This window comes from Leptinotarsa decemlineata, unplaced genomic scaffold, assembly GCF_025532065.1.
Source record: "Leptinotarsa decemlineata unplaced genomic scaffold, Ldec_3_MD MMD2_P_RNA_scaffold_9, whole genome shotgun sequence".
Taxonomy (NCBI): Eukaryota; Metazoa; Arthropoda; class Insecta; order Coleoptera; family Chrysomelidae; genus Leptinotarsa; species Leptinotarsa decemlineata.
Genome location: NW_027412536.1, coordinates 2,797,939 through 2,811,913, shown reverse-complemented (window position 1 = coordinate 2,811,913; position 13,975 = coordinate 2,797,939). Strand labels below are relative to the sequence as shown.

The following is a 13,975-nucleotide window of genomic DNA, read 5'->3' as shown; positions in this document are numbered from 1 at the left end:
CAATTGAAATAGAATCAATTGAAGATGCATATTTTTCTTTCACTCACTACTTTTTTTACGAACATGAACAAGTACTGGAACCTCTGGTGTAAAATGAATCTATTGAAAACACGTTCCCAACAAATAAGTGGTGAAGTAGTCAAAGAGTACATCTAGCTTACCAAAATTTGCATGGAACAAAATTGCTTACATTTAGCTAACTGTTTTTAGGGGCATCATGAGGTTATGGCAATGGGAAACCTGTTGTCTCCTTTCATGGCTAATCTGTTCATGAGCAGATTTGAAATGGAAGCAAGGAAAGAGTTGGATTACTTTCTACAAACCTGGATCCGATACGTGGATGATGTATTTGCAATTTATCAATACAAATGGGAGTAGAACTACCATTCTCGGATGTACTAGTTATTAAGTCTAGAGTTCAATGTATATAGAAAGAATATAAGCTCTTTCACATATATACCTGACAGCTCTCATCGTTGCCCACAACAAAAAATGGGGGACTACAATCTCTTTTCCATAGACTGCTCACATTTCCCTTGAGCAAAGAAATGTACGAGATTGAGAAAAAAGTTGTTAGGGAGGTGGCAGACAGTAGTGGATATCCATCAAACATACGGGATAAATTAATTAGAAAACAAAAATTTAGGGAGTATCTTTGTAAAGCCTCGAATATTCGAAAAGAGAGATTCAAAATTCATAGTGCCTCCATATGAACATAAATACACAAATGGGTTGGTCCGAACATTGAAAAAATTGAATATAAGAGTGGCTTTCAAAACTGCACATACACTACAAGACAAAGACATTGTCCGAAAGACAAAACATTGGAAAAAGAAAAGTCTGGGATTTACGAAATAAGCTGCAAGAATTGTGATGAGAAACATGTTGGTCAATCCCTACAAAGAACATGTTTCGCATATTTGGTTTCATAGATGGGAGAATTCTAGTGTCGCTCAACATGCCATAGAGAACGACCATAGAATAATTGAGAAATGTTTAAAATGTTGAGACCGGTACATGACAAAAGGTTTCTGGATGCCTTTGAAAGCTTAGAAATCAAAAAGTGCGGAATGATTTGTATGAATAGCGACACAGGTTCTATTTCGAACACTCATTTGTTTGGTCTTATATGTAATAATTCTAAATAAAAAAACGATAAATATTAGAGATAATCACTAACATAGAGGAAATGAATAACAAATTAGAAGTAAAACAGGTAGCTTTTTAGGTACCGAAGTCAAAAATTAGGTGCTCTCTAACTTACACCGCAACTCAATATACATTATGTAATGCTAGCAACGCATTGAAAATAAAATGAATTAACGAAAGTTAGTGGCTGTTATTTCCTGTAATGTACGCTTTTCTTTTGTGAACCTCTCATGTGTCAGAGGAAAAGTTAAAAGACGATGCACTAGACTTTTCTAGTACACTAGTGCATCTAGTGGAAAGTCAAAAGAAGATGCAATAAAATTTGCTAGTACACTAGCACATCAATTGAAACGTCAAAAGAAGATGCACTAGAATTATCTAGTGCTTCGTATTTTGACTTTTCCTCTGACACATGAGAGGTTCACAAAAGAAAAACATACAATACAGGAAATAGCAGCCACTAACAGTTTCTCGAGGGGTATTGTAGATGACAAGAAGATGCACTAGACTTTTCTAGTGCATCGTCTTTTGACTCTTCCTCTGACACATGAGAGGTTCACAAAGAAAAAACGTACAATTCATGAAATAGCTGCCACTAACGGTTTCTCGAGGGTTATTGTAGATGACATAATAAGCAAGAAGTTTAGGTTAAGAATAAACGAAATCTCGATTTTTAGAAAGGACAAAAACCAAGATAAATATATCTCAGTTCCATACCACCAATACATGAAGAATTTTGGAAAGATTTTTAAGGAACTAGGTAAGAAGGTGGTTTTTGAAGCAGAGCTACAGAGCCTTTCAGGAAGTCCAAAAGACAAAGTCGAGAATTCGGAAAAGTCTGGAATTTATGAAATTAAGTATAAGGACTGCGATGCAAAATATTATGGACATACAAAAAGATCTATTAAAATAAGATATCAGGAACACTTAGCACACTTTAAATATGGAAGACCTGAAAAATCAGCAGTCGCCCATCATATTTTGTAACAAAACCATTCCAAGTTAACAACCACAGGCATCTAGATGCCTATGAGAGTGTAGAAATAAGTAAACATAATAATATGAATAATGATGGTGAACCAATACTATATAGCTTGTTAAAATAATATTTCATTCATTAGATTTACCTAACTATTAGATAAGGCGATTTGTGAAATTAATTTAATAAAGCTTATAATATTTCAATTATTAGATTCACCTTACTATTACATATGGACACATTGTAATATTTATTTAACACCAGTAGGTAAGGCAATATATGAAAATAATTTTATAATTATTTATATAATTATTTTAATTATTAGATTTACTTGATTATTACATAAGGTCACATTGTAAAAATAATTTAGGACAAGTAGATAAGGCAAATTGTAAAATTAATTAAAGACATTCAAAACCTAGAATAGGTAACTATATAGCTTTGTAAGTATGATTAGTTTGATCTTCCTCTTGAAGATTATCACTTGGTGATCGAAACACGTGTCGAGGTGGTAAAATAACGGTTTGGTGTTGGGAAAAAACTCCAGTAATATTCATTACTCTTATATATTTTTTATATTGAAAAGAATGGTTAATTTGAGCTTTATAAAGCACTCAAATTTGCTGAGGTGTCTGAAAGTCTCGTTAGAAATAGTGTTTTCAGTTACCGATAAAGTGCTGAAAAAAGTATGACTCTTCAGTTTGTCATGAAATTCGTCATCTAAGTTATATGTGATAGAATTTGACCAGGGGATTAAGATGGATGGTGAAATACTTGAGTTGATTTACAAACAAATGAGATATGAAATAAAATTAATGTGAAACGATAAATATTACAAGCCTGTAATTCCAGAAGAAAACTTTTTTGAGATATATTCCACAATTTTCAAGGGGGGGATTTGATTCTGAATGTATGCTTATGAGTACTTCAAACTATATGCTTGTATAAATTATAGTACTCATTTGAACTGTACTGAATAGAAGTAAATAAAACTATTATATTATTTACAAAAATATTGAACGAGCATAAACAAATAAAAATTGAAGAAAATACATTTTTTGTGGAGGATATCGTTGTTTAGTTCCTATTTTTTTCAAAATGTGGAAGGTTAATGAAAAACAAATAAGAATTATCTGATGGAATTGGCCGGTACTTGATAAACATTTGTAACTTATTCAAGTAACACTTCATTGTGATATTTCAACTAGACAGTTCACAAAACCGCAACACATACTAACTTATTATTATGAAAACGTGTAGCGAAACATGTTTTGCGATTTTGTATTACTTAAATAAAATAAAAAGTGTTTTCAGATATAATAACTTAGTGAACACTCTGTAGAATGAAATAAATCGCAGGTGAGTATATCTATATCGATATGAAAAACTGAACCTAGTCTGTTAAAAAAATAAGATGAATTTTCTTTTTTCTAAAAAAACATTTATTCATCAATTTCTATTTCGTCCCTTTCAAAGTAGTCCTCAGATATAATACACTTTTGTCAGCGTTTTTTCTAATCCTCGAAGCATTTCTGATGTGCAACATTCACGAAACGCCGTCCATTCACGGGTCTCTTAAAACTTGAGAACAGGAAAAAGTCTTAGGAGGCTAAATCTAGTGAATACGGTGGCTGAAGTATGATCCTTTTAAGCAAATCTGGATCGCCGTTTCGTCATTCAACAATTCCTGAGCGATGATCATGCGCCGGTTTTGTTTTGGTTGAAACTCAGCAATTTTGGAAGAAACTTCGCTGCCACACGCTTCATGCCCAAAATTACAAAAAAATACATGACATAAGCCAACCCATATGCCGACATCCTCAGCAACTTCTCTAATAATTTTTCGACGGTTCTCCATATTAATTTTCTTCACTTTCCCAACATTTTCCTCAGTTGTTGATGTTCTGGGGCGTCCAGGGCGAGCGTAGTCATTCATATCTTCTCGACATTTTGTGAAAAGCTTGTACCTCTGACTCGGAGCACAATCACCGTATGCCACTGTCACCATTCCATTTTTTTCACAAAATTTGATGCAAATTATTTGATCCATTTTTCAATAGCAGAAAATCGTCGAACACGCCAAATATTTCTGACTTGTATGCCTCTCACCAACATACTAAACATGCTAAACAGCTGAAACTGTGAACGACACGAGTGTACAGAGCTGTCGCTCTATGCAGAAATTTCTTTGTAATTTTCCCGATTGAAACCCCGAGAATCATTTCATTAATTCGGATGAAATGTTGAGTTTTCCAGGTAGTTTAATTGAAACCAGTCATTACCAAGAGTTCCGTTTTATTCCTATCAAAGTTGACATCTTACATCGAACTTCAGTACATGCACACTAATGATCTCGTTAGAATCGGAGTTATACCAAATTGGTATAACTTATTATCTATTTGTTATATATCTGAACTGCAATCAGTTGCAGTAATACATAATTAGGTCGAGGTATATCAGTTTAATAAACCTGCAATGTTTCTATACGTAGAATTGTTGAAAAGACAATTGAGAATAATACGAATTTGGTAAACTATTTGAAATGTAAATATGTGGCTTAAATCTTTATCACGCGAGTTTTCATTGCCTATTATGATATAAAAAGATTTGAAATCCCTGAAAATAATAATTATATTAAGCAAAAAACCCTAAAAGAAATTAGAATGAATTAAAATACAAGCAACAATTGAAAATTTAACAATTAAAAATTATTACAAATTAAAACATTTCAAGCCAGCTTACTTCACGACGTTTCGATTGTTAGTATCCACAATCGTCTTCGGATGATGGCAGTCATAACGATTCTGCACTATACAAGCAAGTGTTGGAAACTCAATTATTTGGAATTCTAAGAAATTCAAAGATGTAGTAGACAAGATGGAAAAATCTGGATTTTATATGCTTAAGTGTCCGGAGTGTAATAGTGTTTTTATGTGGGACAATGTGGCCGAAATTCCTCAAGACAGTACGCTGAACATGAAAGAACGTTTTCAAACCATTTCATCTTAAAATGCAATGACTAGTTCCTGAATCTAAATGATACGGAAATTTTGCACTATGCAAGCAATGGTTGGAAACTCAATTATTTGGGAATCCTTGGAAATTCATAAGCATTGCGGATATAACCTGCAAAATGATAAAGTCGATCTAATTTTCTCATCGGTTTTCAAATTAGCGTACCCGTGCATTGTCACAGGTAAACAAAACTCAGGCACTCAATTAAGTTGAGTACCTGAGTTATGTTTACCTGTTGAGTACCTTCAAGCGGTAAAAAATCATAGAAATATTTATTTCTCATTTATCATGAACACAAAATCGCAACACGTGTTTCACAATACACCACTTTCTTGAGCTTTTTCCTACAGTATGAACCTGTGAACCTGTTAATTGAAAATCTTACTATGAAGCATTACTTAAATAACTAAAGTAGGTACTTTCATAGTGACAAATGATTAGCTGTCTGACAATAAAAATGACTAAGCTTAATAATATTAATTAACAAACTGAGTCAAAACAAGCCGAGTCAACACCAACTGAGCTTGTCTTGACTGAAACCAGCCTGTTATACAGGGGTGCGCAAAAGTCCGGAATAAAATTAATATCTTTTTAACCAGTACTTTAGGAAAAAAAACGCTGAAACACGTCAGTTGATTTCACGTTGTACGCATTGTTTGACAATAAAATGAAATATTAGCTGCAACCCTCCCCAACTTTTTTTTTTCAAATGCAAACCTATGTCGTGTATGGGCTCATTGAAAAGCTCGTAAAAAATGGAATCTGACCATACCCTTTATTTTTTTACTCATGCGGTTACCACGAAATGAGAAAAAAACTCTTTTAAAACCAAAAAAGTTAGAAATACCTACTTAGTGCTATCTACGGGTGAATTAACGTTGCAAAAAACAAATAAGTGGTGATGATGTACATTGCTCAACAAATGCTAAGGATCACCAGTACCTACTTTCTACTTTCTAAAAGTTTACAAATTTTCAGAACAGACCAACCGGGCCAGGCATCACAACAAATTTTATTGATTTATGTGTAAAACTGATAACGTAATGTAGCATCAACATTCTGTGGATTTTATTTTTTCACCAAAAACTTACACATAAAATAATTCCATCCCAAGAAATTGTTGACCAGTGTACCTCAAAAAGAGAAAAAGGTTGTTGCATTTTTTGTACCAAAATGAATGCCCTGATGACTCAGTTTTGAAATTGTGGCATTTCTGGGTGAAATTGAAAATATGTATGTTCAGTTTATTAATTGGGTACCTTCAAAGTATTCTTTTTTAATTTGCTAAACAAAAATGATATTGTCAGAGAGGCAGCGTATCGAAGTCTTGATATTGTTGGGATGTGGGGATAGAATGCGGAGTCAAAGTGAGGAGTGTACTTTATTTAATGCAAAATATCCGGAAAATCACATTTCCCAGGCTACTGTGAGTAATATCTTACACAAATTTGAAGAACAAGGTACAGTGAAGGACTTGCTCAGAAGTGGCCGGCCACATGTTTTAGACGAAGATCAAAAATTGGACATTGCCGTATCTCTGCAGAATGATTCACATTTGTCAACGGTTTCATTAGCCCAAAACAATCCTGCGTCTAGACGTACGATTGGGAGATTTTTGAAAACAGAAAAATACACCCATATAAGGTATGTCTTGTCCAAGAGCTCTTGGAAGATGACTGTAACAGGCGTTTGCAATTTTGTGAGGAAATAATGAGGCGATGTGACGAGAATAATGGGTTTTCCACTCAACATACTCTTTTCGGACGAAGCTACTTTTTATTTACATGGAGTAGTTAACAGGCACAACTATCGATTCTGTAGTTAGGAAAACCCACACTGGATATGCGAAACTTGTACGCAGCGTCCTCAGAAAGTAAATGTATGGGCAGGCATCATCAACAACAGAATATTAGGGCCATACTTTTTTGAGGGAAACCTCACAGCTGCACGCTACTTAGACTTTTTACGCTTTGAATTAGTTCCTGCTATAGATGTTATGTTTCCCAATGAAGCAGATCCAGATATCCCCACTGAAACACTTTGTTTCCAATAGAACAGCGCTCCCCCATATTTTGGTATTAATGTCAGAGAATATCTCAATGACATATTTGCAGGACGCTGGATTGGACGACGTGGTACAATTGAATGGCCGACAAGATCCCCAGACTTGACGCCATTAGATTATTTTTATTGGGGATATATGAAAGACAATGTTTATCAAAATAGGGCGGCTAATATTGAAGATCTAAAAAGCAGAATTATAATGGAATCACATAACATACCGGCTGAGGCCATTCGGAATTCTGTTGACGGGTTTTACCATCGCCTAGGAGCCTACCAAGTAGAAGGTGGAGGCAAATTTCAGTATCTGTTACGTTAATTCATCCGTAGATAGCACTAAGTTAGGTATTTGTAACTTTTCAAAAGAGTTTTTTCTCATTTCGTTGTAACCAACGAAAAAGGATATGGTCAGAATCCATTTTTTACGAGCTTTTCAATGAGCCCTTACACGACATAGGTTTGCATTTGAAAAAAAAAGTTGTGGAGGGTTGCAGCTAAGGGGTTGAAAAAAAAATTCATTTTATTGCCAATGCGTACAACGTGAAATCAACTGACGTGTTTCAGCGTTTTTTTCCTTAAAATACTGGTTAAAAAGATATTAATTTTATTCCGGACTTTGGCGCACCCCTGTATAAAATATACAAAACTCGTTAAAACTACCTGTAATAAATAGATGAAACTTGAGCGATTACTGGAAAATACATATTGTAACAAATTAAAGAATCAACTGCCTTGAAAAAATTTATTTCCAACAATATTTCACTCATCACAAACTAATTTATTTACAACACTTAGCAACTAATGCTTAATTTATTTCCACTATCAGAATTTCTTGTTTAGCCGCTCGATTCGCTTTCTGAACTGTTCCCTTGGGTCGGAAAGCCGGGCTTTTATAATGTAACGGTTCTTTCTAGAAATCTGTAGTCGATTCGGTACTCGACTAGAGTTTTACCGGCGGTTGCCGACTGCATTCTTTTGCGGTGATGTCATATGTGTTTGTTCGCTGACCGGCATATCGGTCAGGGGCGGCTTCAGATTCGTTACAATATACACAACCAAGATGCGTAGAAACCCCAGTATTTTTCCCGGTTCGTTTTTGTTTTGTCAAAAACTCTCAAAGTGAGAAATAGATTGTCCCAACTTTGTACACATGTTGATGGGTGATGCAAAAATTAAAATTATTCGCGCGTATTTTGTTCAGATATTTAATTCATGGACCATAATGTAAGAAAATCTCTCACCTAATATGAATTTATTCCCAATTATAATAAATATTTTCAATTTAACTTAACAATGTCAAGCATTGTCACTTGAGGTGTACTCAGCACCAATGTGAATTGAAAGCTGAACTTTTTCGGATATTTCCATCATTTCTTCATCAAGAGTGCGGTAGGTTGAGAGTTTTCAACAAAATATTTTACATAGAAGGGGTCTGAGCAATCACGCCATGGATATTCTATTGATTTTATGAGTGGTTCGCTCATTGAAACCAGAGCTGAAACAAAAATAATCCGTGATTTAAGACCAGACAGCACTGTTTCCCATAGGGTCTTATTTGTGGTGTCAGTATTCACGAATGTTTTCTCCGATTGTAATCTTGAGTTAGTTCAGGATGGAGCCTAACTCCCCTACCCTTTTGGCGTGCTGTTTGTCAGAAGGACAAACGAGGCCGAACTGTAGCTTATGTTACGGTAAGAAAGTCCTTGGACATCCGCACCGCCCATCACGGTGCACCCCTTCCTGACTGGGGTGTTTTCAACCATTAACGGAGGATATGAGGGCCTCGCACGGCTGAGTGTCGGGGCCTTCTATAACGGGAGGAGTCGTCTTCAGCTTGATCTATAGCTTCCCTGACTAACAAACCATCGTGAGTTTCCGCGTTATCGAGAATTTGCCGATTCCTTGACTGGATGGACTGCTAAATTGAAGGCAGCTACAAATCTCTGAAGGTAGCTTCATTTTGCACGAACCTCGGAGCATTTACTATTATCCTTAGTACTTTATTTTGAAATCTCTCCCACATGCCTGAAACATAGATGATACAGGCTTGAATTTCGTGTTGTAGATTGCCTTGTTCTTAAGGTCGGGTTTCGATTTTCTGTTCATTGAGGGTTACAAATTTCAAATCCGCTTTTGTATCTTAGAACTTGCATTTGCGATGCGTGCGAGATCCAAGTGAGCCTTCGGTGTATCATACCGCGGTTGCCAGTCGATCTCCCTTTCAGAAATCCTCATTTTCCTAGCCGGAGAAGATATCGTGCTTCCCATTGCCCGAGTTTTGTTCGCGTTCACCCTACTCTAAAAATTGCAGTGAAAGACAGAACGAATCCCATTCGGCGGTCGATTTCGGTCGTCTTTACTTTTCTGGTCCTCTTATGGCTATATATTGATAAAAAAGGAATGTCGAGAATAGTAGTTGTTTACAGCTGATTCTCGGCCTCCCCCCACCACTATGACGTATTAATTGCTTTTTTTATTGGTTGTTGTTTGGTGAAGTTTTTTTGTTGTGCAGTGAAGTCAAGGCATTGTGACCTTGAAGTGTCTGGTGCATGGATCGTTCAGATTTTTTTTTCATATGAGATTTTGTGTGTTTATGTGTGTGTGTAGGAGAATGCACGGTACAGGGTTTCATCATGTGCTTGTTTGTCTATGTACAAACATACGTCTGCATACTTCGAAGATCCTCCAAGTAATAAATGCTCCATCGGTGTTAGGGCACCAAGTTAGTAGTGGAGTGACGTCACAGCAATAACCGTTCAACGGCTAGAGAGCGACATGTTCACTCCACGACGTGTGGCAGAGTAATGCGTATTCATCGGTCTGCCCTCACCTCTCCTGAAGCGATGAAGGTTCGCTCTAGCCCCGCTATCGATGGTGACACAACGGCAGCCGAGGACTGTTTGCCTAGCGTCTACCCTCTCCGAGACCGCAACGACCACTGCTTGCTCGTATATCGACATCTGTTATCGCATTCAGTTGGGAGGTAATCTTGGCGCATGTAGTTGAGAAGTGGGGTTGGCTATGACGTCTTGACGGGTCCTATCAGAGTGTATTTAAGAAGCGTACGAGTGTTGGCTATGTCAGTTTACATCAAGTGAGTTAGTGAGAACTATTATATAAAATGTATTCCTGTGACTGTGGTAAATCTTTCACTCGTAGTGATAATCTTCGTCGGCATCAGCTCCAGAGTTGCCAAGGAGGGCCTGCAGTGAAACGGGTGAGAGTGGATAATGCAACACCTATGTATACGTGCAATTGTTGTAATGTGACAATTCCTATGAGCCAAGTGAATTCTCACCGAAGAACCATGAGTCATAAAAATAATGCATGTGTTCAATTGTCTGACGGTGTTCAAATTATAACGAATGCATTCAATTGCCGCATTGCTACATACAGGGTGGAGAGTTCGATTGTAACCAGTGACTACATGTCATTTTTCAATAAGATTAGGCAGAAGGTCATTGAATTACTGGAATCAGCCATCAGGATCCATAAAAGCATCAAGGTGAATATGGAAGTTTTTGGGAATTATATTCTTCAGACTGATGATTCGAGGGACACGAAGTCATTTAATTCCCAAAATAAAATAGTGGACCAATCTTCAGATTTGAATGCTGTTTTTGATGGATTCCGTGATGTAATTGTGGCTCAAACGACTGAGTTCCAGGATCGTGACTCAGGTATTTATTTTTTAAAAATTTCAATAAGATTGAATAGTAATATTTTTTTTTTTATAATTCAGGTTGGACTTGTGAAAAAATATTGTTTCTCGAGGTCAACATTAATAAATACAGTCCACTGGAAGGACGTTCATATGTGAAGCTGCCTCAATGTATTCAATGGAAGAAAGCTGTTGTGAATGTTCGTAATGAAGATCAATATTGTTTTGCTTGGGCTATAACATCAGCATTATATCCTGCAGATAGTCGAGTGTCCGAACTTACGTCATATCCACATTTTTCCACTGTTTTAGATGTCACAGGTATGGATTTTCCGGTTAAAGTTAATAATAAGAGTATCGAAATATTCGAAGATAGGAATGATATTTCAATTAATGTTTACGGTTTAGAGAGTACATTTGAGAAGAGTAAAATGAAGTATGAAGTGATTGGTCCATTGCGATACTCACAGAGAAGACTCCGGAGACATGTCAATTTGTTGTTTATAACTGATGACTCCGGTAATGGTCACTATTGTTGGATCAAAGATCTTTCAAGATTAGTTTCTAATCAACTATCAGCTCATAGACAGAAAAAATATTTTTGTGACGGATGTTTGATATATTTTTCTGATGAGAGATTGCTTTTACGTCATAATATGTATGATTGTAATCACATTAGTACCACAACACCAACTACTAATTTAAAGATCAATAAATATGGTAGAATGGTTGCGGAAAATAAACTAATGTTTGAAAACTTTGAGAGGCAAATGAGGGTGCCATTTGTAGTGTATGCTGATTTTGAATCAGTGCTTAAACCGATTCATGTGAATGAGCCAAATCCTGGAAGTTCATACACGATTAAAACATTCAAACATGCCCCATATTCATTTGCTTATTTGATAAAGTGTTCATATAATGATGATTTGACAAAATTTGTTACATATAGGGGTGTAGATGCAGCTCAGAAATTTGTGAGTAGCATTGAAGATGATTTGAAAGAGATACATGAAAATCATCTCAGAAACCCTAAACCAATGGATACACAAACTGTCGAAGAAGAAGAACAGTTTGTTGCAGCCAGAACTTGTGGTATATGTAATAAAGCATTTACTGATGGTGACGTCAAAGTAAGAGATCATTGTCATGTCACAGGAAAGAAAAGATCACATGCCGCTCACTCGAAATGTAATTTAAATTTCAAAATACCAAACTTCATACCTATCATTTTTCATAATTTAAGTGGTTATGATTGTCATTTATTCATAAAAGAATTGTATAGGAATAAAGAGAAAGTTGATGTTATCCCGCAAACTAAAGAGAAATATATATCTTTCACGAAGCATCTCTTTACACACAGCTATACCGATAAAGATGGTGTGGTTAGGAAGAATTATCTCAAAATGAGATTTATCGATAGTTATAAATTTATGACTAATTCGTTGGAGAAGTTGGGTGCAAACTTGACCTCCGATCAATGTTTGGAGATGCACAAACATTTCCCACAAATTGAGAAATTCAATTTGATGAGACAGAAAGGTGTATTTCCATATAGTTTTGTTGATGACATTGACAAATTGAATTATCCATTACTTCCGACAAAAAATCAGTTTTATGACACACTCAATTGTGAACATATATCGGAAACTGATTATGATAGGGCTAGAAAAGTTTGGAATTTATTCGAGTGTCAGAATTTGGGGGAATACTCTGATTTGTATTTGAAGTCGGATGTATTGCTACTATGTGATATTTTTGAAAACTTCCGCACCACAAGTTTAGAGATATATAACTTAGATCCGGCACAATATTACACTGCACCTGGATTATCATGGGATGCCATGTTGAAGTTCACTAATGTTGAATTGGAATTACTAACTGACATTGATATGATTCACTTTTTTCAAAAAGGTATACGAGGTGGAATTAGTCAATGTAGCGAGAGGAAACATATAGCAAATAATAGATTTTTACCCAATTATAATCCCAACGAACCTTCCACATTCATTACATATTTAGTGCAACAAATCTATACGGTCACAGTATGTCACAACCTCTACCAACAAGTGAATTTACATGGTTGACACCAAATGAAATTCTTAATCTCGATGTGATGGATGTGAGTACTGATAGTCCGTATGGGTATGTATTTGAAGTGGACATTCATTATCCACAAGAGTTGCATGATAAACATTCTGACCTTCCATTTTTAGTCGAAAAAATAATACCACCTCGTACACAATCGAAAATTCCCAAATTAATTCCAAATTTGAATGATAAAAGAAAATATATTGTTCATTATAGGAATCTACAGCAAGCTGTCAAAAATGGATTGATTGTAATGAATACACATAGAGTATTGAAATTCAAACAATCATGCTGGATGAAACCCTATATAGATCTTAATACTGAAATGCGTAATAGGTCTAACAACAAATCTGTTAAAGATTTCTATAAACTAATGAATAATGCGGTGTATGGAAAGACAATGGAGAATGTAGATAATCGAATTGATGTTAGACTCGTTACACATTGGGAAAATATAAAGAAAAATATAGGTGCCAGCACTCTCATAGCCAAACCAAATTTCAAAAATTGTTCAATTTTCACTGATAATTTCGTTGCCATTCAATTGGGTAGAGTGAAGGTTCATTACGATAAACCATTATATTTGGGATTTTCCATATTAGAATTATCTAAAACAGTCATGTATGACTTTTTCTATGGATGCATCAAACAACACTTTGATGAAAATGTCTCTTTACTTTACACAGATACCGACTCGCTCATTCTTAAAGTAAACACAGAAAATTTTTATGAATTCATAAAAACTAACATAAGTAGATTTGATACATCCAATTACAGTATAGTTAACCAATTCAATATTCCAGTAACAAGTTCAGTCTTGGGTAACTTCAAAGATGAATTTCCAAATGATCCAATCATGAGTTTTTATGGTACAGGTGCTAAAGCATATTATGTGAAATCTGTTGATGGTGAATTTAAGAAAGCCAAAGGGGTTAAACGATCTGTAATAAAGAATGAATTGACATGCGAAGATTATCAAAAAATCGTCGAACAAGGTGGTATGATATTCAGAAAGATGAATT

The 13,975-nt window shown here is 35.4% G+C and overlaps 1 protein-coding gene across 1 annotated transcript in view; it reads right to left on the bottom strand.

Moving 5' to 3' along the window:
- LOC111514384 (pyridoxine/pyridoxamine 5'-phosphate oxidase-like) overlaps positions 1-13,975 on the bottom strand; it is a 63,419-nt gene that overhangs the window by 31,605 nt on the left and 17,839 nt on the right. The gene's annotated exons all lie outside the window — the stretch shown is intronic.